The 24,533-nt window shown below is 41.7% G+C and overlaps 1 protein-coding gene and 1 pseudogene across 4 annotated transcripts in view; one reads left to right on the plus strand and one right to left on the minus strand.

The window, feature by feature from the left end:
- The window catches only part of LOC140205950 (guanine nucleotide-binding protein G(I)/G(S)/G(O) subunit gamma-12-like), a 137,223-nt gene that overhangs the window by 94,981 nt on the left and 17,709 nt on the right, over nucleotides 1–24,533 (plus strand). Inside the window, exon 1 of one of the 4 annotated variants that reach the window (XM_072273858.1) lies at nucleotides 3,725–3,777. The exons of the other annotated variants lie outside the window; for them this stretch is intronic. The gene's annotated coding sequence lies outside the window, so the exon portion shown is untranslated. Of the gene's footprint in view, nucleotides 1–3,724; nucleotides 3,778–24,533 lie in introns of those variants that run through there. 4 annotated transcript variants of the gene reach the window in all.
- LOC140206229 (uncharacterized) lies at nucleotides 18,702–21,674 on the minus strand (annotated as a pseudogene).

Raw genomic sequence — 24,533 nt, forward strand, 5'->3', positions numbered from 1 at the left:
CATGACAGTGTTTTTAAAAAGAGCCGGTTTCCCCATACCACTGCACTGGCTATTAGACGTTTTCAGATTTATTCACTCTGGAGAACATTTTTGAAACGATACGTTTTCAGGGGAGGAAAACGCTGTTTCAGTGTGGACGGAGGGTCAAAACGAAGAGAAAAAACTTTGGTTACGGGTTTATCTGGTCTAGTGTGGACGTAGCCTAAGAAAAGGAAGGTTGTGCCCTCTGAAGCAGCATGTGGTGTGTATTCCCCCCCATTGTCAGATTGTTTGCACAATATTCAAAGTCAAAGTCAAGTTTATTGTCATGTGCACAAGTATTTGTCTGCACGGTAACATTCTGTTCTGTGCTAGTTGAAATCTTCCTCAATTAAGTATTTGGAAAACCCATGCCATTTATTACTTGTTTCTGGGGCACTCTCTCTTTCCTGGCCACAGGAAACCACTCTGTTCACAATGATTGGATATTTAATCATGCATGCTCAGCATCACAAAAATTGCCTCCATGGTAGTAGTGTATTGTGTTTTTAATATACCTTCATATTGTTCAAATACTTGTCCATTTTTTTGCAACTTGCTGACTTGCCTCCAAGTTCCCAACTGCTGTGAAATTGATCTTATCAAAAGTCTTTTTTACACTTCTGTGTAAGAGCTGTTCACCCATTATTTCAATCTCATTCAGTTATGTTGCATCATCCACCATTACATCATCTCCCTCTTTGTTCAGATTATTCCAAGTCTATCTCTATCCAACTGCAGCACAAACCTTCAGTAATTTCCATTTTCTTTTGGTCTACTATTACTCTTAAACTTTCAGCAAACTCAGTCCCTTAAGATTTGGAATTCCTACGTTAAACCATTCTGTGACACTAAAAAAAATTCCTCTTTGACAGCTAAGAAGGCATATACAGTATCTTGATGTTTGATTGAATGCAGATTTATGCCTGCTTGTGGTCCACTTTAGCATTCTGGAAGATTTTACTATCATAAAGGTGTTTTATAATTGCACATTGTTGTTGCATAGCAAATGAGTGCTAGGGGAAAAACTACTGCAGGTTACTGGCATGTTCATATTGCCAAATCGTAATACTCTTTTGTCACCAACCAACCAATCAGAAGAGCATTTGATCCAAGATGTTCATTTTCCAGTTAGAAGACATGTGCCAAAGCAGGAAAATGCCAAACTTGATTGCATTGAATTGTTTAAGTGGCCAACTTTGTTTCAACAAAGTAATATTGTGCTTTTGGAAACAGGGTAAAATGAAACTTGTACTTTACTCTTTAGTAATTATACCTCCAGTCAGATTATAAATCTGGAATGTGTGTCTTTCCATTTCAATTGTATGCAAGCAAGGTTACAATTTAAGAGGAAGGAGGAAATGAACGTAATTATTAATAATCTTTAATTTGGTGATGGATGACACCTTATTCTGACTTCAACATGAAGTTTGAGAAATCTTAGAATTTCCTTCAAATATTGACCCTGACTTAACTTTCTGCCAGACTGATCTGGTGGCACAGTTACAATCCCTTCCCACCTGTATCCCATACCCAATTTATACATTGATAATTGGTATTGTTTATTAGTTTCATACAATGGATTATTTCTTGCTAAATAGGAAACGAATGGAAAAGGCAAAATTGAATTATTTTCTATTTACAGAATTAAAATATGATTAAGACAGTGTTATACTTTGGAACATTTTCTTGAATCCCAAGTATTGGCTACCTGCTGTAATGAAATAATTTTTTTAAGTGAATGTTGCAGATTATACTTGCCAAAAGAAAAACTTTAATTGATTACATTTCTTTGTTACCTTACCCAATACTCCCCATTCCTGATGTCAGAAATACAGCAGACTGGTTTACTCCGTGTCTATCTTGAAATTAGCTACTTCAATTTATATTGGAACCAAATTTATTGTAGATGGCTCACTTCATAGCACTTACCAGGCACAAAATTTCTGTGTCAGGCAGATTTTCATTCTTCTCCTTTATTTAAAAAATATATAGTAACTCAGAATAGCAAAGAAATTTGTTTTGAATCTTAAACATATTATTTCAATTGCTGTATAAAATATTTCTATGGTGAGAGTTGACTGGTTATTCGGAAATGCTGGACTTAGCCAGTGGTCCACAGCAGCATTAATAGATACAATATAAATAGTGTGATTACAAAAACAAGCTTGATCATTAACACAAAAAATTCCGTAGATGCCGTAGGTCCCAAGCAACACAAACAAAATGCTGGGAGAACTCAGCAGGTCAAGCAGCGTCCATGGAAACGAACAAACAGTTGACTTTTCGAGCCGAGAACCCCCCCCCCCCCAACCCCCCTTCAGGACTGGAAAGGGGAAGACACCAGAATAAAAAGGTGAGACAATAGACAATAGGTGCAGGAGTAGGCCATTCGGCCCTTGGAGCCAGCACCGCCGCTCACTGTGATCATAGCTGATCATCCACAATCAGAACCCTGTTCCTGCCTTCTCCCCATATCTCTTGATTCCACTATCTTTAAGAGCTCTATCTAACTCTTTCTTGAAAGCATCCAGAGAATTGGCCTCCACTGCCTTCTGAGGCAGAGCATTCCACAGATCCACAACTCTCTGGGTGAAAAAGTTTTTCCTCAGCTCCATTCTAAATGGCCTACCCCTTATTCTTAAACTGTGGCCTCTGGTGCTGGACTCACCCAACATTGGGAACATAGTTTCCTGCCTCTAGCGTGTCCAATCCCTTAATAATCTTATGTTTCAATCAGAATCCCTCTCATCCTTCTAAATTCCAGAGTATATAAGCCCAGTCGCTCCAATCTTTCAAGACATGACAGTCCTGCCATCCTGGGAATTAACCTTGTGAACCTACGCTGCACTCCCTCAATAGCAAGAATGTCCTTCCTCAAATTTGGAGACCAAAACTGCACACAATACTCCAGGTGTGGTCTCACCAGGGCCCCGTACAACTGCAGAAGGACCTCTTTGCTCCTATACTCAACTCCCCTTGTTATGAAGGCCAACATGCCATTAGCTTTCTTCACTGCCTGCTGTTCTGCATGCTTACTTTAGTGACTGATAAACAAAGACACCTAGATCTCATACTTCCGCTTTTCCTAATTTGACACCATTCAGATAGTAATCTGCCTTCCTGTTCTTACCACCAAAGTGGATAACCTCACATTTATCCACATTAAACTGTATCTGCCCACTCACCCAACCTGTCCAAGTTACCATGCATTCTCATAACATCCAGCTTTGTGTCATCTGCAAATTTGCTAATGTTACGTTTAATCCCTTAATCTAAATCATTAATGTATATTTTAAATAGCTGCGATCCCAGCACCGAGCCTTGCGGTACCCCACTAGTCACTGCCTGCCATTCTGAAAGGGACCCGTTAATCCCCACCCTTTGTTTCTTGTCTGCCAACTGATTTTCTATCCATGTCAGTGCCCTACCCCCAATACCATGTGCTCCAATTTTGCCCACTAATCTCCTATGTGGGACCTTATCAGAGGCTTTCTGAAAGTCCAGGTACACTACATCCACTGGCTCTCCCTTGTCCATTTTCATAGTTACATCCTCAAAAAATTCCAGAAGATTAGTCAAGCATGATTTCCCCTTCGTAAATCTATGCTGACTCGGACCAATCCTGTTACTGCTATCCAAATGTGCCGCTATTTCATCTTTTATAATTGACTCCAGAAGTGAGGAAGGCACCAGAATAAAAAGGTGAGGAAGGAGGAAAGCTGGAAGGTAATAGATGAAGCCAGGTGGATTGGAAAGGTAAAGGGCTGGAGAGGAAGGAATCACATTAGTGCAGTTTGATTGCACACTGGTATTAAGTTGTTGCCAGCATGTTCTCTTAATGATTGAAGTATATATTGTGGATAATTTGTTGAAAATGTGTAAAATATGTGCAATTCAACCGTAATTTATTTTTTCACATGCCAAGGATTTTAACACTTCTAGTAATTGATTTTGCCGAGAACTGTGTATATGCAAAACCTGCTTTATTAATTGGAAGTGCCGAGAACTGTGTATATGCAAAACCTGCTTTATGTGCCAGGCATAAAACTTTAAATTCTCTTATCTGTTTTACAGCATTGGTGCATTACAGCAGTTTTTCCTTGGGCAATTTTAGTCACTTACAAACCTCCATGCCTTTGTGCTTTTTTCTCCCCATGCTGAGATTCCAATCATACTATGAATTACTAACTTCATACTTGGAAAAAATGCCAGAGCACTGGCATAATTTTCATACAGTACTAGCATTATTCTTAGAACTCCTTTTCAATTTGGGTGGAGTGGGGGTCGTGGAATGTGTTTAAAAAATAAATTAAATTCTTTAACATCGTGCAATATATGTGTAGATAACTATTTTAACAAGAGAAGGAAGAAAAGCCTTGGGTTTATTATAATATTGTAGGATTCCAAGCCAGTAAAAAGTTCTTTACTCCTTGGCTGACTGTGAAGGTAACTAATTTTTCACTGTTACTGTGCTACAAAAATAAAAGCTTAGTTTTTGATTCTTGTATATTTTGATTTCTACATTGGTATTAGGTCTGTTTTTTCTATACTGTTTCCATTACTATTTTGTGTTCTTCTACTTCCTATATTTTTCAGTTTGAAAGCTAACATTTTAAATTTTCCCCAATATAATTTACATTGGCTGACATGCCTAAAAGTTAGGGTTCTTTTAAGATGCTGTTTGTAAGCTTCATCTGGAAATACTACAGCCTTTGAGGGTTAGAAATTAATCTGGCCCAATGATACCCAAACACACAAACTTTGTAGGAAACTTTGTGGTTTCACAGCCACAGATAAATGTGAATTCTTAGTGGGCTCAATAGAGCAGATGAGAAGATGATATTTTCCCCTAGCTATGAAGTCTACAACAAGAGGTAAGATTCTGAAAATGAGGGTAAGGGCACTTAGGAATGAACCAAAAAGCATCTTCAGAGGATGAGAAATCATCTTTTAAACATTTTTCCCCTGGAGGACTATGGAGGCTCAACCATTAATTGCTGTCACAACAGATCAATAGATCTTTGGATATCAATGGAATCATGTGAAATAGGGTTAGGACAAGAAAACTGTTATTTAAGGTAACACACACAGAATGCTAGAGGAACTCAGCAGGTCAGGGACCACCTGTGGAGAAGAATAGAGTTGAAACCTTTCATCAGGACTGCAAGGGAAGGGGAAAGAAGCCAGAATAAGAAAGTGGGGGAAGAATAATGAAGTTAGAGTGGATCTTGGGAGAAAGGGAAAAAGGGGGGGCACCAGAGCGAGGTGATGGACAAGTAAGGAGAAGAGAAGGGATGGGGGTGGAGCCAGAATTTTTAAAAAAGAGAAGGGGAGGGGGAGAAATCGATGTTTATGCCATCAGGTTGGAGGCTGCCCAGACGGAATATGAGGTGTGCTCCTCTAACCTGAGACTGTCCTCATTGTGACAGTAGTAGAGGCCATGGACCAATAAGTTGGAATGGGAAAAGGAAGTAGAATTAAAATGGATGATCAGAATCAGGTTTATTATCACAGGCATGTGATGTGAAATTTGTTAACTTAACAGCAGCAGTTCAATGCAATACATACCATAATCTAGCCGAGAGAGAAAAAAATAAAAATAATAAATAAGTAAATCAATTACGTATATTGAATAGATTTTTTTTAAAAGTGCAAAAACAGAAATGCTGTATATTTTAAAAAGTGAGTTAGTGTCTAAAGATACAATGTCCATTTAGGAATCGGATGGCGGAGGGGAAGAAGCTGTTCCTGAATGGCAGAGTGTGTGCCTTCAGGCTTCTGTGCCTCCTACCTGATGGTAATAGTGAGAAAAGGGTGCTGAAGGTCCTTAATAATGGACGCTGCCTTTCTGAGACATCGCTCCCTGAAGATGTCCTGGGTACTTTGTAGTACCCAAGATGGAGCTGACTGGACTTACAACTTTCTGCAGCTCCTTTCAGTCCTGTGCAGTAGCCCCTCCATACCAGACAATGATGCAGCCTGGCAGAATACTCTCCACGGTACAACTATAGAAGTTTTTGAGTGTATTTGTTGACATGCCAAATCTCTTCAAACTCCTAATAAAGTATAGCCACTGTCTTGCCTTCTTTATAACTACATCGATATGTTGGGACCAGGTTAGATCCTCAGAGATCTTGACACCCAGGAACTTGAAGCTGCTTACTCTCTCCACTTCTGATCCCTCTATGAGGATTGGTATGTGCTCCTTCGTCTTGCCCTTCCTGAAGTCCACAATCAGCTCTTTAGTCTTACTGACGTTGAGTGGTTGTGCTGCAGCACCACTCCACTACTTGGCATATCTCACTCCTGTACACCCTCTTGTCACCACCTGAAATTCTACCAACTATGGTTGTGTCGTCAGCAAATTTATAGATGCTATCTGAACTGTTCCTAGCCACACAGTCATGTGTGTATAGAGAGTAGAACAGAGGGCTAAGCACACACCCCTGAGATGCGCCAGTGTTGACCGTCAGCGAGGAGGATATGTTATCACCAATCCGCACAGACTGTGGTTTTCCAGTTAGGAATTCAAGGATCCAATTGCAGAGGGGCGTACAGAGGCCTAGGTTCTGTAACTTCTCAATCAGGATTGTGGGAATGATCGTATTAAATGCCGAGCTATAGTCAATGAACAGCATCCTGGAGTAGGTATTTGTGTTGTCCAGGTGGTCTAAAGCCGTGTGGAGAGCCATTGAAATTGCATCTGTTGTTGACCTACTGTGGTGATAGGCAAGTTGCAGTGGGTCCAGGTCCTTGCTGAGGCTGGAGTTCAGTCTAGTCATGACTAACTTCTCAAAGCATTTCATCACTGTCGATGTGAGTGCTACTGGGCGATAGTCATTAAGGCAGCTTATATTATTCTAATTAGGCACTGGTATAATTGTTGCCTTTTTGAAGCAAGTGGGAAGTTCCACCCATAGCATGAGAGTTTGAAAATGTCCTTGAATGCTCCCACTAGTTGGTTGGCACAGGTTTTCAGAGCCTTACCAGGTACTCCATCGGGACCTTCTGCCTTGCAAGGGTTCACTCTCTTTAAAGACAGCCTAACATTGGCCTCTGATGTGGAGATCACAGGGTCATCAGGTGCAGCAGGGTTCTTCATAGCTGTAGTTCACCACTGAGAAATTCACCTGTGTAGTGCTAAATGAAGTGGTCCAATCAACTGATTTAGAGGATGTCACACTGGGAGCACCACATACATTATATGACCCTATCAAACTTTTAGGTGAAGTGTTGCCTCACCTGCAAGGATTGTTTGGGGCCCTAAATGGTGGTGAGGGAGGATGTGAAGGGCCAGGTGTCGCACATGTCCTGCTTGCAGGAATAAGTGCCAGGAGGGAGATCATTCAAGAAGGGATAAATGGACAAGGGAGTCAGAGTGTGCAATCCCTGTGGAAAGCAGAGAGTGGGGATTTCAGAAAGATGTGTAAAGTGTAAGAGGCTTGTGGTGTGGTAGGTAAAGACAGAGGGAACTCTATCCCTGTTATGGTAGCTTGGAAGATGGGGTGAAAGTGGATGTCTCGGAAATGGAGAAGTTGTGGGTGAGGGCAGCATCAGTGGTAGAGCCCAAAACGTCTTGACTGTTTATTCCCCTCCTTAGATGCTGCCTTGAGCAGCTGAGTTCCTACAACATTTGATGTTTTTCTGTAGAATTCCAGCATCTGCAGAATCTCTTTTGTTTCTGATGTTTAAGGTGGAACCTATGAAGTAGGAATATACTGGGTAAGCTTGAAGGACCGAGAGACCGTCTCCTATTTCGTATGTTGTGAGTTCCACTTGGTCAGAAAACGTTAGGTCGCTCCAGCATTACAGAGGTGCAGCATTCTTAAAAGACTATCTGTATTGTTACTTCCTGTAATGCAGATTCTTGTTTCTTATCGATTCCCATGACATTAATGGAGATGTGCTCATACACAAAGTTTTTCTCTCAACAGTAATGATCGTACTACTGCTGGTTCATGGCAGCATCCACTTGAAAGATTGCCTTGTCATTTTCCAAAGCAAACCTTAAGTGGTTAGCAGTTGCTTTTGAAGACAGCTCACTGTATTAAGTCTTTTCTGTCAGATAGCTCGGTGTCAGCTTTTATTGTTTATTTAACTGAATTGCTTTGCACGTAATAACTGGAAACTCTTCCAAACTATATCATGGAATCAGAGCTATACAGCGCAGAAATGTCCTTGTTAGACTAACTCATATATGCCAACCAAGATGTCAATCTGAGCTAGTCCCATTTGCTTGTCTTTGGCCCGTATCCCTCAAAACCTTCTCTATCCACATATCTGTCTGTGCCTCATCAATATTGTACCATCTTCTACAGCAATACACACAAAATGCTGGAGGAATTCACCAGGTCAGGCAACATCTATGGATAGGAATAAACAGTCAATGTTTCGGGCCAAGACAATTTATCAGGCCTGGAAAGGAAGGGGGAAGACATTTGAATAAGAAGGTGGGGAAGGGGAGAGTACAAGCTAGAAGGTGATAGGTTAAACGAGGTGGGTGGGGGAGAGGGGATGAAGTAAGAAGCTGGGAGATAAGTGGAAAAGGTAAAGGGATGGAGAAGAAGGAATCTGAAAGGAGAGTAGACGATGGGAGAAAGAGAAGGAGAAGTGACACCAGGGGGATGTGATAGGCAGGTGAGGAGAAGGGGTGAGAGTGGACCAAAATGCAGAAATGAAGAAGGGGAAAATTTACTGGATTTTTATCAAAAGTCTTGCTAAGGACAATGGAAATGATGTCTACTATCCTGTCACCTTTTAATGAAGAGGATTGATGAGGATGGTGTGTTAGTCATCAGGGCTCCACTTGGAAGGTGTGAAGGAAAAATTAATTTTGGATAATACAGAAATGCCCATGGCTTTGAATGACTGTTTTGCTCAGTCTTCACAAGGGAGGATACACTTAACATGCCAAAGAGCAATGTTATTGATATAATTATAGATGAGGACCTTGGTACAATAACTATCACTAAAGAGGTAGTGCTGAGCAAACTAGTGGGCCTGAAGATAGACGAGTCCCGTAGTGCTGATGGAATGCATTCCAGGGCACTAAAAGAAATGGCGGAATTTACCACAAGTACTCAATAGTTCTCAGTATGCCAGCCTTGCTTTCCACTCTAATGGAGGTGTGCTGTCCCTGGACTCTGTCTCTAATTAAAGGCCACCCATTGGCCAAATGTTACTTCATCTGCTAAGAGCTCCTAATCAACCTTAGCAAGTTCCTGTTGATGCCTTCAAATTTTGCCTTGTCTCAGTTTAGCATTTTCATTTGTGGACCATTTCTATCTTTTTTCCACAACTATTTTAAAACCAAGAATTATGGTACCATAATGCTTCACCACTGACACATAAGTCACTTGCCCAGGCGCATTTCCCAATTGGATATCCAGTGTTGCCCCTCCCCTTAATCTCATTGTCTATATATTGCTTAAGAAAAACTTTCCTGATTACACTAAAAAAATTACTCCGATCCAAACCCTTTGGGCTGCTGAAGTCAATATATTGAAATGACATTCAATTACAACCCTTTCTGTCTCACTGCTTCCTGCAGTCTTCTCGCATATTTGTTCCTCCAATTCCCACGAACTATTGGGGAGCCTATATTGTAATCCCATCAAAGTGACCATCCTTTCTACATTCCATCCATATGGCTTTAATGGTCAATCCCGTAAGATTGCATGATTGCAGTCATCTTTGATTGTCGTCTTCTGCATTAATTTTCATAATCTAGGTAATATTAGAATTGCTGGAATAAGTGTAATTTTTGAGATTCTGATTTAATTTTACTTGAGTACTGTTATGTTTTGTAACTCCAAAACATAAGAACTAATTGATCGCAAAAAGGCCAGAGGCAAGGAGAACCTGCTAGTTTCAGTTTTATTTTAAGCAAGGCACGCACGTATCACATAGTGGCATGATAACTTTGTAATGAATTATTTGAACATCAAAGAACGTGTTTCCAAACAAGATATTCACAATATTACTTAGATATTACTGAAATTGAAAATCTGGCTGAGTGGTGCCATGACAACAACCTCTTAATGTCAGCAAAACCAGGGAGCTGATTATTGACTTCAGGAGGAGGAAACTGGAGGTCCATGAGCCAGTCCTCATCGGAGGATCAGAGGTAGCAACTTTTAATCAGAGGTAGCAACCAGTCCTCATCGGAGGATCAGGGTCAGCAACTTTTAATTTGAGGACCTGTCTTGGGCCCAGCACACCAATGCAATTACAAGCAAAGCACAACAGTGCCTCCACTTAGGAGTTTGTGAAGATTCGGCATTACATCTAAAACTTTGACAAACTTCTATAGATGTGTAGTGGAGACTATATTGACTGGCTGTATCACAGCCTGGTATGAAAATACCAACGCCCTTCAACAGAAAATCCTACAAAAACTTAGTGGATACTGCTCAGTCCATCATGGGTCAGGCCCTCCCACCATTGAGCACATCTACATGAAATGTCGTCACAGGAAAGTAGCACCTGTCATCAGGGACTCCCACCACACCCAGAACATGCTCTCTTCTTGCTGCTGCTATCATGAAGAAGTGCTGGAGCCTCAGGACTCACCACCAGGTTCAGGAACAGTTATTACCCCTCACCATCAGGCTCTTGAACCAAAGAGGATAATTTCACTCAACTTCACTTGTCCCATCATTGAAATGTTCCTACAACGTATGGATTCAGTTTCAAACACTCTTCATCTCATGTTCTCGATATTTATTGCTTTTTTTTCTTTGTATTTGCAGTTTGTTGTCTTTGGCACATTGGTTGAATGCCCAAGTTAGTGTGGTCTTTCATTGATTCTATTATGGTTATTATTCTATTATGGATTTATTGAGTATGTCCACAAGAAAATGAATTTCAGGGTTGTATATGGTGACATATATGCACTTTGGTAATAAACTTACTTTGAACTGTGAACTTTGAAATATTAAATACACAAGTACTAACTGCATGTTCGACTCCAAATTACTGTTTATTAGGTGTTGATAGCAAATACTCAGGGTACGTCCACACTACGCCGGATAATTTTGAAAACGAAGCTTTTTCTCTTCGTTTTGCCCTCCCGTCCACACTGAGCCGGCGTTTTCAGCCCCCGAAAATGGAGATTTTTGAAAACACTCTCCAGAGTGAATAAATCTGAAAACGCTTAATATCCGGCGTAGTGTGTACGGGGTAAACAGAGAGATTTAAAAACGCTGTCATAACAACACCACAACAACAATGCTTTTTTCTGTTTCTGCTTGGTACTGCCGTACGGCTGTTATAAGGCGCAGTCGGTGTGAACGGCGTGAGAGTTAAATTGTAAAGTGAGCTTTTTTGACTATTTAAATACTCTGTCATGACGTGCCGGAACAGATGTTCGTTGTTTTCTTGAACGCCACCACCTAACAATTTCAGAACAGACGGACGAGACTGAAGCCAGAAGGGTTAGAAATGTACTCACCAAATACTTTGACCCATAGCTTACTGAATAAATAAGTGTACTCACTTCGCCCTGTTTTCTGTCCTTGCTTGTATGAAGGTGGTTTACCTATTTATGCAAGCACTTCTCTGACAATAGATGTGTAACAGCCTAATGTAACATTGTATGGAAATACAAGATAACACTGATGCAGACGTTTTATACATTTGACAAGGTGCTTTATTAATGCAAGAGAGTTAGTCAGTTTTTCAATGTTCGTCGTCAGCTGGATCATATTGTCTGTCAACTCCCTGTCGGTTGCCTCCATACGCTCCAGTATTTGTTTTTTTTAAGTTTTAAGTCCTCCTGTACAAGAGCCAAGAGCAATTCCTTTAAAGTTTTTCTACTCTGTAACTGGACAAAAGCACACTAAGTATACCGTTTCCTCTTCATTTGTTTTCTGTGTGTCCTGCGCATGCCCAGTAGGAGGAGATTTGCCCAAATATCCGCCTAATATGGAGGGAGATAGTTTGAAAAACGCTTAATGTGGACGCCTGTCGTTTTTACTCGAAACCGGCGTTTTCAAAATTATCCGGCATAGTGTGGACGTAGCCTCAGATTGCAGTCCATCAGTAAGGCAGAACTTGTTCTTTAAAGCTCATTTGTGCTGTTGATCAAACAGAGAAAGTTTAATCTTCTCTCTGAGCCACCACTTGCTGTGTTGTTGTGATGCAAGCTTCATTAATGCTCCAGGTGGAATTTGATCATGTATCTAGGAGACAGGTTAATTTGTATAAAATGGAAAGAAATAATAGTTTTATTGTGACATGTTTTTTTGTTTTAAAAGCTATCATCACTATGAGGAAAATATACTTTTTTTGAATGGTGGTTGTGAACGAATGTTATCCTTTTCGTTTTTTGTTCAATGAGTAAACCATGCAGAGAAAATTTTAGTATCATAGTTGAGTCTGTTGAAAGCAACTTTAAAACAACGCAGGACTGTCAGAAAAATTCTGTTTAAAATTTTGAGGTAGTAAATAAATATCTCTCCTTTTCATAGTCAATTCAAACAGCATTTGAATGGCAGGTTGACCTAAATGCAAACTATTTCACCACTGATCACATTTTCATGGTCTTCCTTCCGTTACCTCCATTAATTCCATCACCTCCCTCAACACTTCATTGCCACCACAGCCCCTCTCCCCAACTCTCTTTCCATCTATACTAAGACTCAATAGAGAAATGGGGGAGAGAGCTCATTTAATCACCTTGTTCAGATGATCAATTGAACACCTTTCAGCAAGAGAGATAGAAAGTGGATGGAGCTGTAAAGTTGTGGGAGAGAAAAGCACTAAGCTTTTCAAATAAAATACAGTGGATTGTGATTAATTGGGGCACATTGGGACCAGTACGTTTTGACCCAATTAAGTGACTGCTCCAATTAGCTGAATTTTTATGTAAATAGTTAAAAGTTATAGAAAAGACAAACTACTGTTTAACTGAGTAGCAATTTATGTATTTAAATAAAATACAGAATAAATTCAGGTAGTGACAATACCTCTACAGTACTATAAAACTGTGTATTAGTTAATACTTATCGACAGAGGAATTCATTTAAGACAATAAGATATAGGAGCAGAAGTAGGCCATTCGGCCTTTCGAGTCTGCTCCGCCATTCAATCATGGCTGATCCAATTCTTCCACTTACTGTTTTTTTTTTGACTGTAAATGAAGAAAATCAACACAGGCACCTCATGCAGATAATGGACTGCCTTTATGCAATCTTTTTAACATTTACAACTTCCAAGTCTCCATTTTCATTGTAATATTCAAAATAATTATTGATACCCTCGTAATTCCTAACGTTGAAATAGTGAAATTATTTGATTTGCACTCCCAGGTGTTTCTGGCATCTCCAAGCCTGAATGCTTGAAACAGCAGTGAGCAAAACAGTTCAGAATTGTCTTACTGCTTATTTCTTGTGTACTACCGGTGACAAAAATCACTGCTTTTTTAACACACTGATGCGGTTTAAAAACAGATTGCTCTAAGCGTGTGTTGTGTTTAACAGCCATGCAAGTGCATGCAACAGATGCTAGTCAGAAACTGGACGGCAACAGTCTCCTTCCCCAATTAGACCGCATGTTGCCCCAAATAAACAAAGGGAATTCCAGCTATTTTCTGTTTAATTTTTGTTTTTTTTTAAGACTGTTGTCCCAAATAAATGGCTGCTCTGATTAACCAATGGCCCAATTAACCGGAATCCACTGTACTTCTATGGTAGCTTGCTCATAATTAATGATGGTGGCAAATTTTGCTTGATGTTGAAATATTAGTTGAATCATGGTGAACTTTATTTATTTTCTGTTTTGGTTGGTGTCCCTCAGAACTGTGTACTAAACCTCCTCCTTTACTCTCTGTATACCCATGATTGCCACCACCCACAGCTCCAATCTGCTAATTAAATTTGCTGACGACACTACACTGATTGATCTAATCTCAAATAATAATGTGGCAGTCTACAGAAAAGAAGTCATCACCCTGACACAGCAGTGTCAAGTAAACAACCTCTTCTTCAATGTCACAAAAACAAAGGAGCTGGTTGTGGACTACAAGAGGAATGGAGACAGACTAGCCTCTATTGACATCAGTGGATCTGGGGTTGAGCGAGTGAGCAGCTTTAAGTTGCTCGGCGTAAACATCACTGAGGATCTCAGGTGGTCTGTACATACCAGCTATATGAAGAAAAATGAATGCACAACAGCGCCTCTTTCACCGCAGGCAGTTGAAGAAGTTTGGTATGGACCCCCAAATCCTAAGAACTTTCTATAGGGGCACAGTTGAGAGCATCCTGACTGACTGTATCACTGCATGGTATGGGAGTTACACTTCCCTCAATCGCAGGATTCTGCAGAGAGTGGTGCAGACAGCCCAGCGCATCTGTAGATGTGAACTTCCCACTATTCAGGACATTTACAAAGACAGGTGTGTAAAAAGGGCCTAAAGGATCATTGGTGACCTGAGTCATCTAACCGCAAACTGTTCCAGCTGCTACCATCTGGGAAATGGTACTGCAACATAAAAGCCAGGACCCAACAGACTCCGGGGACAGCTTCTTCCATCAGGCTATCAGACTGCTTAATTCATGCTGCCACAACTCTATTTCTATTATATTGGCTATCCTGTTGTACATACTATTTATTATAAATTACTATACATCGCACATTTAGATGGAGACATAATGTAAAGATTTTTACTCCTGTATATGGAGGATGTAAGAAATAAAGTCAATTCAATTCATGTTGGGTCCAGAGTAATTATTGCCCTTGAAGTTAATGAACTGCTGTCCAGTGATATCCAGAGATAGGAAAAGAACAGTCATATACTTCTAAGTCAAAACTGTGTAGCAGTAAAGTGGCAGTGTGCTTGTGCACTATTTGATCTTGCTGAGTTTGTAAAGTAGCCTTGTTGAGTAAATGCAGTGCAGTTTATGTCACTTTATGAATCTTTGCAGAATCATCTCTTCATTGCTAGCCAAGTAACTGGATCTTTGTTTGACATACGATGACCGGAGCCCCCTTTCCCACACTCCCTTTAAGTGCACTGAGCCCCTGGAAAATTTATTATGTCATTGAATAAAAAGTTTTTAAGAAGTGAATAAAAAGTGTTGGAGTGTGCATTATTAATGAGTAATAGTTAATTGTGATAAACCTGTCAATCTGGCACCACCAGACTTCCAAGATGCCAGAGTTTTACAGTAAATTGTTGAGCAGAATCATTTAAGACTCATGGGTGGCTCAAGCAAGCATTACTGTTTATTCCCATGGCTTCTTTGGCCATGGCTTGAAACAATGTTGCTTTTTGATGAACTGGCTGTACTTAACAAAGTATTTATTACAGCATACAAGTTTCTAAATGAGGTGGAGGAGAAGAAGCCGTTTGTTGTTCCAAATGTACAAACATTTGTACATGTTACAAAGTATCAGTAAAGCACATAAAGCCATAAATAGGACGTACAGAGCATAGGGAGAGTGTTCATGTCTGAACGAACGAGTAGAACTAAAGCATAGAAATTATGTTAAATTTTGGATATAGTCTATGATAATACCACAGTGTTATAATCCATTAAAGCTTCCATATCGTAAAGAGGAAATAAATATTGGAAGATGTGAGCAAGTTTTTCTAGATTGATACCAGGCTGAGAAGTTGTATGCTTGTTGTAACAAGGTGATCCATTTGATGTTAGATCTCTGCTGGGTTTCTGTCAAACAACGCAGTCAATCCCATTTGCGCTGATGTATCTCTTTAGTCCTGCAAGTGTATTTTCCTCAAATTCTTATCCAGTTTTCTTTTAGCTCTGTTCCTCCACCTTTATAAACAGTGATGTCCAGGTCATTGACTCTCATTGTGTAAAAACAAAGCAAAGCTATTTCCCAAGACCATACATATTTCAGAAATAGTCTTTCAACACAAATCGGAAAATTGATTCATTGCTATCACATATACCTGAGCGGTGAAAAAACTTTGCTTTGTATGCCATCATATAGGTCATTTCATTGTGCCAGTACATGGAGGTAATATGAGAGAGAAGCAATAACAGAATGCAGAATGAAGTGTTACAGTTGCAGGGAAAGTGCAGACATACAATGTGCAAGGCTATTATAAGGTTAGGAATCTATTTTAACATACAAAGGGACCATCTAGTAGCAGGATAGATGCTGTCCTTGATCCAATTTCTTGATTTTTGGATCTTCTGCCTTGATGGATGTCTGTGTGGGTGAGGTCTTTGATTATGTTGGCTTTTTCACTAATGCAGCAAAGTATAGACAGTTTATGGAGGGGACTGCTGGTTTTCTTGTTGAGATGTGTCCACAACAATGCAGTTTTTTTGTGATCTCAGACAGCCATTGCCATACTCTAGGATGCCTAATTTTGCTGCATGTCTTATGGTCCTATGGTCTTATTGGAAGTAGATTTCTTTATTTGGTCTATCTAAAATTCTTTTTCCTAATTCAAGTAAGTATAGGTGGTAGGTTACACTTCTGCAATGCAATAAAATATTTTGAAAATTAACACAGATGAAGTAAGTAATAAAGTGCTTATGTTTGTTCCCACAACATATACTTAAAACAGTTATTGTTACCAATTTTAACCTATTAACTTGTCATGGCATCCAGTTTGATATTGGATTTGGAATAAGAGTACAATATACTTGAAACTGTATGGGGTTTAAAAATATATTTTGCTTTCTGATCTTTTTATTGCATGTTTGAGGCCAGTATGGAATGTATATTTTATGCTGTCTGATTCAAAACACTACGCCGGATAATTTTGAAAACGAAGCTTTTTCTCTTCATTTTGATGCCCTGTCCACACTGAAATGGCGTTTTCATCCCCCAAAAATGGAGATTTTCGAAAACACTCTCCAGAGTGTGTAAATTTGAATGCGATTGTTTGGCGTTGTAGTGTGGACTGGGTAAACGGAGAGATTTAAACACGTTGTCATGACAACACCACAACAGCAATGCTTTTTCTGCTTCTGCTTGGTACTACGCAAGCACTGCCGGACGGCTGTTATAACGCGCAGTCGGTGTGAACAGCGTGAGAGTTAAATTGTAAGGTGAGCTTTTTTGACTAGATCTCCTAAATTGATTTGATTGAGTCTATCTTTAAAAATATTAATGTCAGAGATACTGTGCCGGTCTGGCGGCAGAAGATTCCAATCTATTGTTGATCTTGGGTAAAGGACGGCTACATGCATGTGTTGTTTATTTTATTGTCTACGTTAATAGTTTGTTTGGAACTAAACATCTCTACTGCTTTGCTGACTTTGTAGTCACTTGTAACTCGTAAAGACAGCTCAACTTCATTGTCTGTCTAAGCGAAGAAGTCCAGTCTGATTTTTCCAGCGGAGGTTTTCTTTGTATCCCTCGAAGACATTGTTGAAAACTTTCTTTTGCTGTTGTTGTTGGTACTCTAGTTTTATTCTATGGAAATAGCACAACGCTGCTGCAGAAACGTAAATATTATACCGTTTCCTCTTCGCTTGTTTTCTGTAGATGTGTCTGCGCATGCGCAGTAGGAGTAGATTCACCCAAATATCGATTTTGGTGTGGACAGAGATATTTTGAAAAACGTATAGTGTGGACGCCTGTCGTTTTTACTCGAAACCGGCATTTTCAAAATTATCCGGTCTAGTGTGGACGTAGCCAAAGTCAGAGTTTTCCAGCTGCTTAGTTGCTACCCAGTTCTGGCTGGTGAGGCTACACATCTAGACAATAAGTTCACACAACTACTTTGGTTCAACTATGGTTTAAAAATCCAGTGCATTAGGAGTTATGAACTTCCAATGTTCCTGTGAGTCTAAGGAAGGGGAAAGTCCCACGAATGGTCGTTAGTTTCACACGATAATGACTGCCCCTGACATTTGTGAAATGGGACCTTTGTTGTCAAGTCAGAAAAATATTTGTCTCTGTTCTGTGATTCTTGGATATAAAAACACTCATTAACCAGGTGAAGGGTCATTCCTTTGGTTTCTACTGGTTAAAGTCAATCACTTCTTGTGGTGGGGACTGGAAGAACAATGGAGAGAAAGCTAGTTTTTTCAGTGTCTCCTATGGAGGCTCAGTGATCAGTTGTTTCTCCTTGAGGCTTGCTGTTGTGACAATCATCTAAGTTGCAATTTCCTATGGTTGTCTACTTTCTTTGCTGCTTTTGTGTATCACGGTTTTGGCTTCAATGTGGTTGGAATAATATATTTTTCCTAAGGCCAGGATAGTCAAACCAACTGCAGAAATAGACTATATTGCTATTATAATTTTAGTAATAGTTATTGTGTTGGTTGTTCTGAGAACTAATCAAGGTAATGATACATTAGTTGCTAACTGTGAAACCTGAAAACCACTGACTTTTAAAAGTATGTGTAATTGTTGTTAATTTAGTCGGAGAATTTTAGTCTATTTTTGTTAAATGGATGGTTTGTGCTATTCTTACAGAAGGTTTAGCTATTATTTATACACTTTTTGTATTCCATTATCTGTGGCATATTATTAATTCTTTGGACTAAGTGAGTCTTCAAACTAAATATGTCAGTGTCCAGAAAAAAAGTGGTTTACAAAGACAGATTACAGAGAGCAAAATCATATCCCAGCTGTGTACATATATCTATTGATGCTTCTGGACACATCTTCAGTGATGTTCCTGGAATCATCAGGTGTTTTGGGTCTTTCAACATCATACCACCTCCTCCAGGTGACCCAGCCGGGGCTGATCAGACCCCAGCTTGTGTCCAGTTGGCTAGCTACTTATGACTCCATGTCTCCCCTCTTTTGAGCCACAGCCATCTTGAGGTCCTCTCTGCCGCATCGGTGGTACTGCAGATGGCTCTCCTCTTTCTCTCTCCTTCGATGCCCAAAATGGGTGAAGGCTCTAACTAAAGAATGGGCTACGATCCCCTACAACCAACCTCCACTGGGAGACACCTCGCTCTCCATCCAGCCTGCTGACAGTTGCTGACCAGTCCTGCGTACTTCGAGAGCTTCCTTTCAAAGGCCTCTTCCAAGCTATCTTCCCATGGGACTGTCAGCTCCAGCAGCACCACTTGCTTAGTCGACTCAGACACTAGGACAATGTCTGGCCGCAGGGTGGTGGCTGCAATATGGTTGGGGAACTTCAGCTGCCCTTCGAGGTCCACCAACAGCTGCCAGTCCCTTGCAGAGGTCAGAATGCCTGCAGATGTTCTTTTGGCAGGTATTGGCTGCTCCCCAGCTCTGACAAAGGCAATGGTCTGCTTGGAGGGTCGGGACCACTTCGCCCACTCAACTCCTGCGCTGACGGCTTCAGCGATGGTCTTTAGGACCTGATCATGCCTCCACTTGTAACGTCCCTCACCAAGTGCCCTTGCACAGCCGCTGAGGATGTGCTGCAGGGTTCCTCGCTTGGAGCACAGTGGGCACGCAGATGACTCTGCCTTGCCCCATGTGTGCAGGTTTGATGGACTTGGAAGCACATCATGCACTGCCTGGATGAGAAATTGGATGCGGTGTGGTTCGGCTTTCCAAGGATCAGCCCAGGTCACTTTGCTCTCAACCACATTCTCCCATCTTGTCCAAGCTCCCTGTTGCTTCATTCCCACCGCCTTGCAGGCTCTCATCTCCTCCGCTACTGCTCTCACCTCCTCCTGAACTAGACGACGCCTTTCCTTCCCTCTGGTGTCCATTTGGGGAGTTGGAAAGGATCCTAGCCCAGCTCGGCCTCATGTGACCACTCCCACCAGCCTCCTGTGATGCAACCTCGCCTCTGCCTCCTGAACAGCTTCCTCTGCCCTCCACTTCCTGCCAGTACTTACTTGGATCCCTGCTCTAGCCACCTTCAGGTCACTTGAGTCCCTATACTGTAGCACTTCTCTGGCTTTTATTACCTTGAATTCTTCCTCCAAGGATTTGAAGGACAGTTGCAGTTTGTTGTGTCCATAGAGTGCGATTCTGCTCAGGCTCTTTGGCAGCCCCAGCCATCTCCTGAGGTGGTTGCTAACCCTCCTCTCTAAGGTTTCGACTGTCGAGATCGGAACTGCATCGACGAGGAGGGGCCACAGGATTCTGGGAAGAATGCCATGCTGATACATCCAGGCTTTAAACTTCTCAGGTAGGCCAGACTTGTCCACAGATTTCAGCCAGCCATCCAACTCGGTGCAGGTTGCCTGAATGGATGTTGTGTCCCTTAAAGAGCTGTCAAAAACTTTGCCTAAGCTCTTGACTGGCTTTTCTATGATGGTTGGGATGGCTGTGCCTGCGATGCTGAACCGGAACTTGTTCTCCACCTTCCCTTTCCTCAGCACCATCGATCTTGATTTGGCAGGTTTGAAACGTATCCGGGCCCACTCCACCAGCTTTTCGAGCCCTTGCAGAATCCTCCGGCAGCCTGGAACTGATTCTGTGGTGACTGTGAGGTCATCCATGAATGCCCTGATAGGTGGTCGCCATTGAGTGGAATTCATTCTGGGCCCTCTGCACTCTGGTTCAGCAGACTTAGTGAGCATGTTCATGGCTAGGGAGAACAGTGTCACTGAGATGATGCACCCTGTGATGATGCCGATCTCCACCTTATGCCAGGTTGATGTAATTGTTCCTGAAGAGACCCTCATCCTGAAGTTGCTGTAATAGTCAGCGATAAGGTCTCTGATTCTGCTGGGGACGTGATATTTGGTCAGTGTGAGCTGCACCAGCTTGTGCGGAATGGAGCCATATGCATTCGCCGGGTCGAGCCACAACACTGACAGGTTGCCCTTGTTCTCTCTGGCCTCCCTGATGAGCTGTGTCATCACACCGATGTGCTCCAGACAGCCCGGCATCCCTGAAATGCCACCCTTCTGGACTGATGTATCAATATAGGTGTTCTTTGCTAGGTGCACATCCGGTTAGAAACTGCACTGAAGAAGATCTTCACCCCGACACACAGCAGGGAGATGATGCGAAACTGATTTATCTGGGTGGCATTTTCCTCCTTCGGGATCCACACCCCTTCAGCCACTCTCCACTGTTCTGGGATTTTCCCCCTTCTCCAGAAGGTTCTCAGGATCTTCCACAGACACAGCAGGAGCTTGGGGCAGTTCTTGTACACTTTGTACGAGGTGTTGCTTGGTCCTGGAGCCGAGCTTGCCCTTGCTTTGCGGACGACCTCTCTGACTTCCTTTAGTTGCAGGTCTGACATGTCGAACTGCACATCCGGTTCAGGTGGGTCTATTAGGATGTCGCACTCTCCCAACTCCTGCTCTCTTTCAGGATCATTATATATCTTCTTTAGATGTTGGTCTATGTCTTCCTGTGAACAGGCCAGTTTCCCACTGCGCTTCTTCCCCAGCAACTCCTTGGTGAACTTGAAGGCATTGGCGATAAAGGCAGCACGTTTTCGGGCCCTTTCACGATGCCGCCTCTGATGCCACTCTGCCTGGCGGAGGACCCTGATCTTCTTTTGTAGTATGCACATCAGCTGGGCCAAGCCAATGCACTTTCATCTCCTGCCTGATGTTGTGGATCCTCAATGCTCTTTGGTTCTTCGAGTAAGATGTTTTGGAGCCTTCCTTCTCCTCTTCTCCGAACTGTTCAGCTGCGATACTGACAATAATTGTTGTCATGGCTTGCAGCTTCCGATCAACCCCTCCCTTCGCCATTGCCTCCAGAATTTGGTTAACATCTTCATCAAACTGCTTCCACAGTGAAGTCATGTTAGCTGCAGGCCATTTGATCCGCCTCCTGTTAGACTTCATGTTAGAGGGATTAGTTTGCAACACTTGGAGGTTCCGGGCACTATGGGGTGACTCCGGGCCTGGCACCTCCTTCGTCTCACCAGGTTGGACTCCTGCGCGTTGTGCTGCTCTTGCTCCCGCCAAACACTTCATCCTCACTTGGATCTTCAAGCTGCGATCGTTCTTGCAGATTTTGCCACATGCACACTGCTTCCTCATCGTCGTTTGTTCATTGCCTGGGTCTGATGTCATTGTAAGTAGCTTATGAGAGTAAAGGATGATTTTTTTTTTAAAAGCTGCAGATGGTAGAAATGTAAAACAAAAACACCAAATGTTGGCAATACCCAGCAGACCAGGGTGTACCTGTGTCCAAACTCTTGAACTTTCAAGTGACACATAGATAAATAGATATACTTTATTGACCCCGAGGGAAATTGGGTTTCGGTACAGCCGCACCAACCAAGAATAGAGCATAATATAGCAATACAAAAACCACAAACAATCAGACAACAAAATTCAAACTATGCCAGATGGAAAGTAAGTCCAGGACCAGCCTGTTGGCTCAGGGTGTCTGACCCTCCACGGGAGGAGCTGCAAAATTCGATGGCCACAGGCAGGAACAACCTCCCAGTGCTGTATCTCAGTGGAATATGGCCGAAGTCCAACAGCAAAAGTTCAATATCCGGTCTACAAACACATTCCTCGATCGTAATATGACCCGGATTGCAGCATCTATTGTTAACCAGAACAGTAAGCACCCAACTCCTTTACGCTTACCGCTCTCAGTGCACTTCCGGTCAGCCCGAACGGTCTGGAAGCCGTCCATGGAAAAGTTTTGATCGGTTATGTCCTCGTGCAGCCCCGTTTCAGTGAAACACATGACACTGCACTCCCGAAATGTTCTCTGACGCCTGGCTAGTGCCGTCAAGTCGTCCATTTTATTACCCACCGAACTTCTCTTCTCCATAAGTCTCTGTTGTCTCGACCTGATCCTCTTTCCTTGCCTTTGTGATCCCCCTCTGCATCTTCTGTGTGTTTTCCTCCAGATTTCAGCAGGGGTGTCCGCCACTCTGTTCACTAAACCGGCCAGCATAAACTCAATCAGCTAGTCCCTGGAATACACAATGCGACCATGCTTCTGTCCCACTAATGAGACGTGTCGGAATGTAACTATTTCCAGCGCTAAAAACCCAAATTAAACTCTCTCTACCAGCATGTTAGAGAGGTTGCAGCTTCAACGTGTTACCATGGGAAAAAAATACAAAAAATAATGTAATTTAAAAATTAAGAAGAAAAAAGTAAGAACACTGGTCGGAACGGCTGTAACAGGCTGCATGCATGACCGGCGCATGCGCACTTTTTCATTCCCTTTTACAAGATGTAGAAATACTAAAGCAAATTGCATTAAGCTCCTTGAGAAAGTATTGAGTTGAAGGAGAAAAGAATACTGTAATTGCTCCTTCATGCATAGATTTATGAAATTCCCCTGATGAATCCCCTATCACCACTGCTCACTCTTCTCCCCCTTCCCTTCTGAATCACACAGTCTGACTCAGTGCCAGAGACTTGAACACTGTGACTTTCTTCTGCCTAGGTCATCACCCCCCTCCCCCCCCCCCAACATTATCCAAAGTTGATGAAGGGGTTTGCCACAGGGGTACTCTGCACTGGCTTTTTAACCCTTTACCCTTCCTGGCTGTCAGCCAGTCTTTTGTGTCCTGCACCTTGGGTGTAACTACCTCTCTAGACGTCCTAATTATCAGCCTCCCGAAAGATCCAGAGTTGATCCAGTTTCAGCTCCAACACCATAATGCAGAGTGTTAGAAGCTGCAGCTAGATGTACTTATTGCAGATGAAGTCAGGGATACTGGAGGACTCTGTATCTTCCCACATGTCACAAGAGGAGTATTCAGCTCTGCCTGGCATTCTTACTGTTTTAACTATGCAATATAAATAAGCAAAGAATAAAAAATATATCTGCAGCTTTTTTTGCCTTGTCTCACTCAAACCTTTACTTGCTGAAGCCTCGAAGTACTAAAGCCTCAAATAACCACTCTAACACTGTCCACTCCAACAATAGCCATCTCGCTTGCACTGCCTTGTTTTTTTTTTCCCCTTCTTACCAATCAATCCCAATCGCTAATTGGCTTCTGTTCAAATGTCAAACTGTCACAAATTGATGCCTTATGTACTCAATAAGTACATGACTACTTAAGATTTGTTTGTTTGATGACTTGCAAAAATATAAATTAGATTGAAGTTAATAACTGTAGATTTTAAGAAAATTCATTTCAAATTGTTTTTTTCTATCAATATGATTCTGGTAATTTAAGTAATACACTGATTTTGCTTAGAAAAGAGAAAAAAAAATCCTTTTCACTCTGGAGTGTTGTTACTCCACGTCATGGATGAGCCCATGAAAAGGCCGGCATTTGAATTGGTCATGACATAAAGACGTATTCTGTCAAATCATTGCTGCATACTTGCTCTCTCTACTGCCAGGATACCAGTACTAAAATAGAACTGTCTGACACTAGACAAGCTACCATGTGATAGTCATATACAAACTCAGAACTTTCAGCCAGTGCTAGTGACACCCTTTCATAAATGCTATCCTGTATGTAGAACCCTCGATAGTAACAGTAACCTTTTGAAATGTCATGGGCCAGGAACAATAACAGTAACAATAACCCTTCAGCCATTTGATTCTTAAACCAACCAGGAAAACCCTAATCACAGCAGTTCAGCAACAATATGACCACTTCGATCAGTTTAGAAGATAGAACAATACAGCACAGTACAGGCCCTTTGGCCTATGATGTTGCGCCAAACTTTTACCTTCTCCACGATCAATCTAAT

This window comes from Mobula birostris, chromosome 12 (assembly GCF_030028105.1).
Source record: "Mobula birostris isolate sMobBir1 chromosome 12, sMobBir1.hap1, whole genome shotgun sequence".
NCBI classification, from domain to species: Eukaryota; Metazoa; Chordata; class Chondrichthyes; order Myliobatiformes; family Myliobatidae; genus Mobula; species Mobula birostris.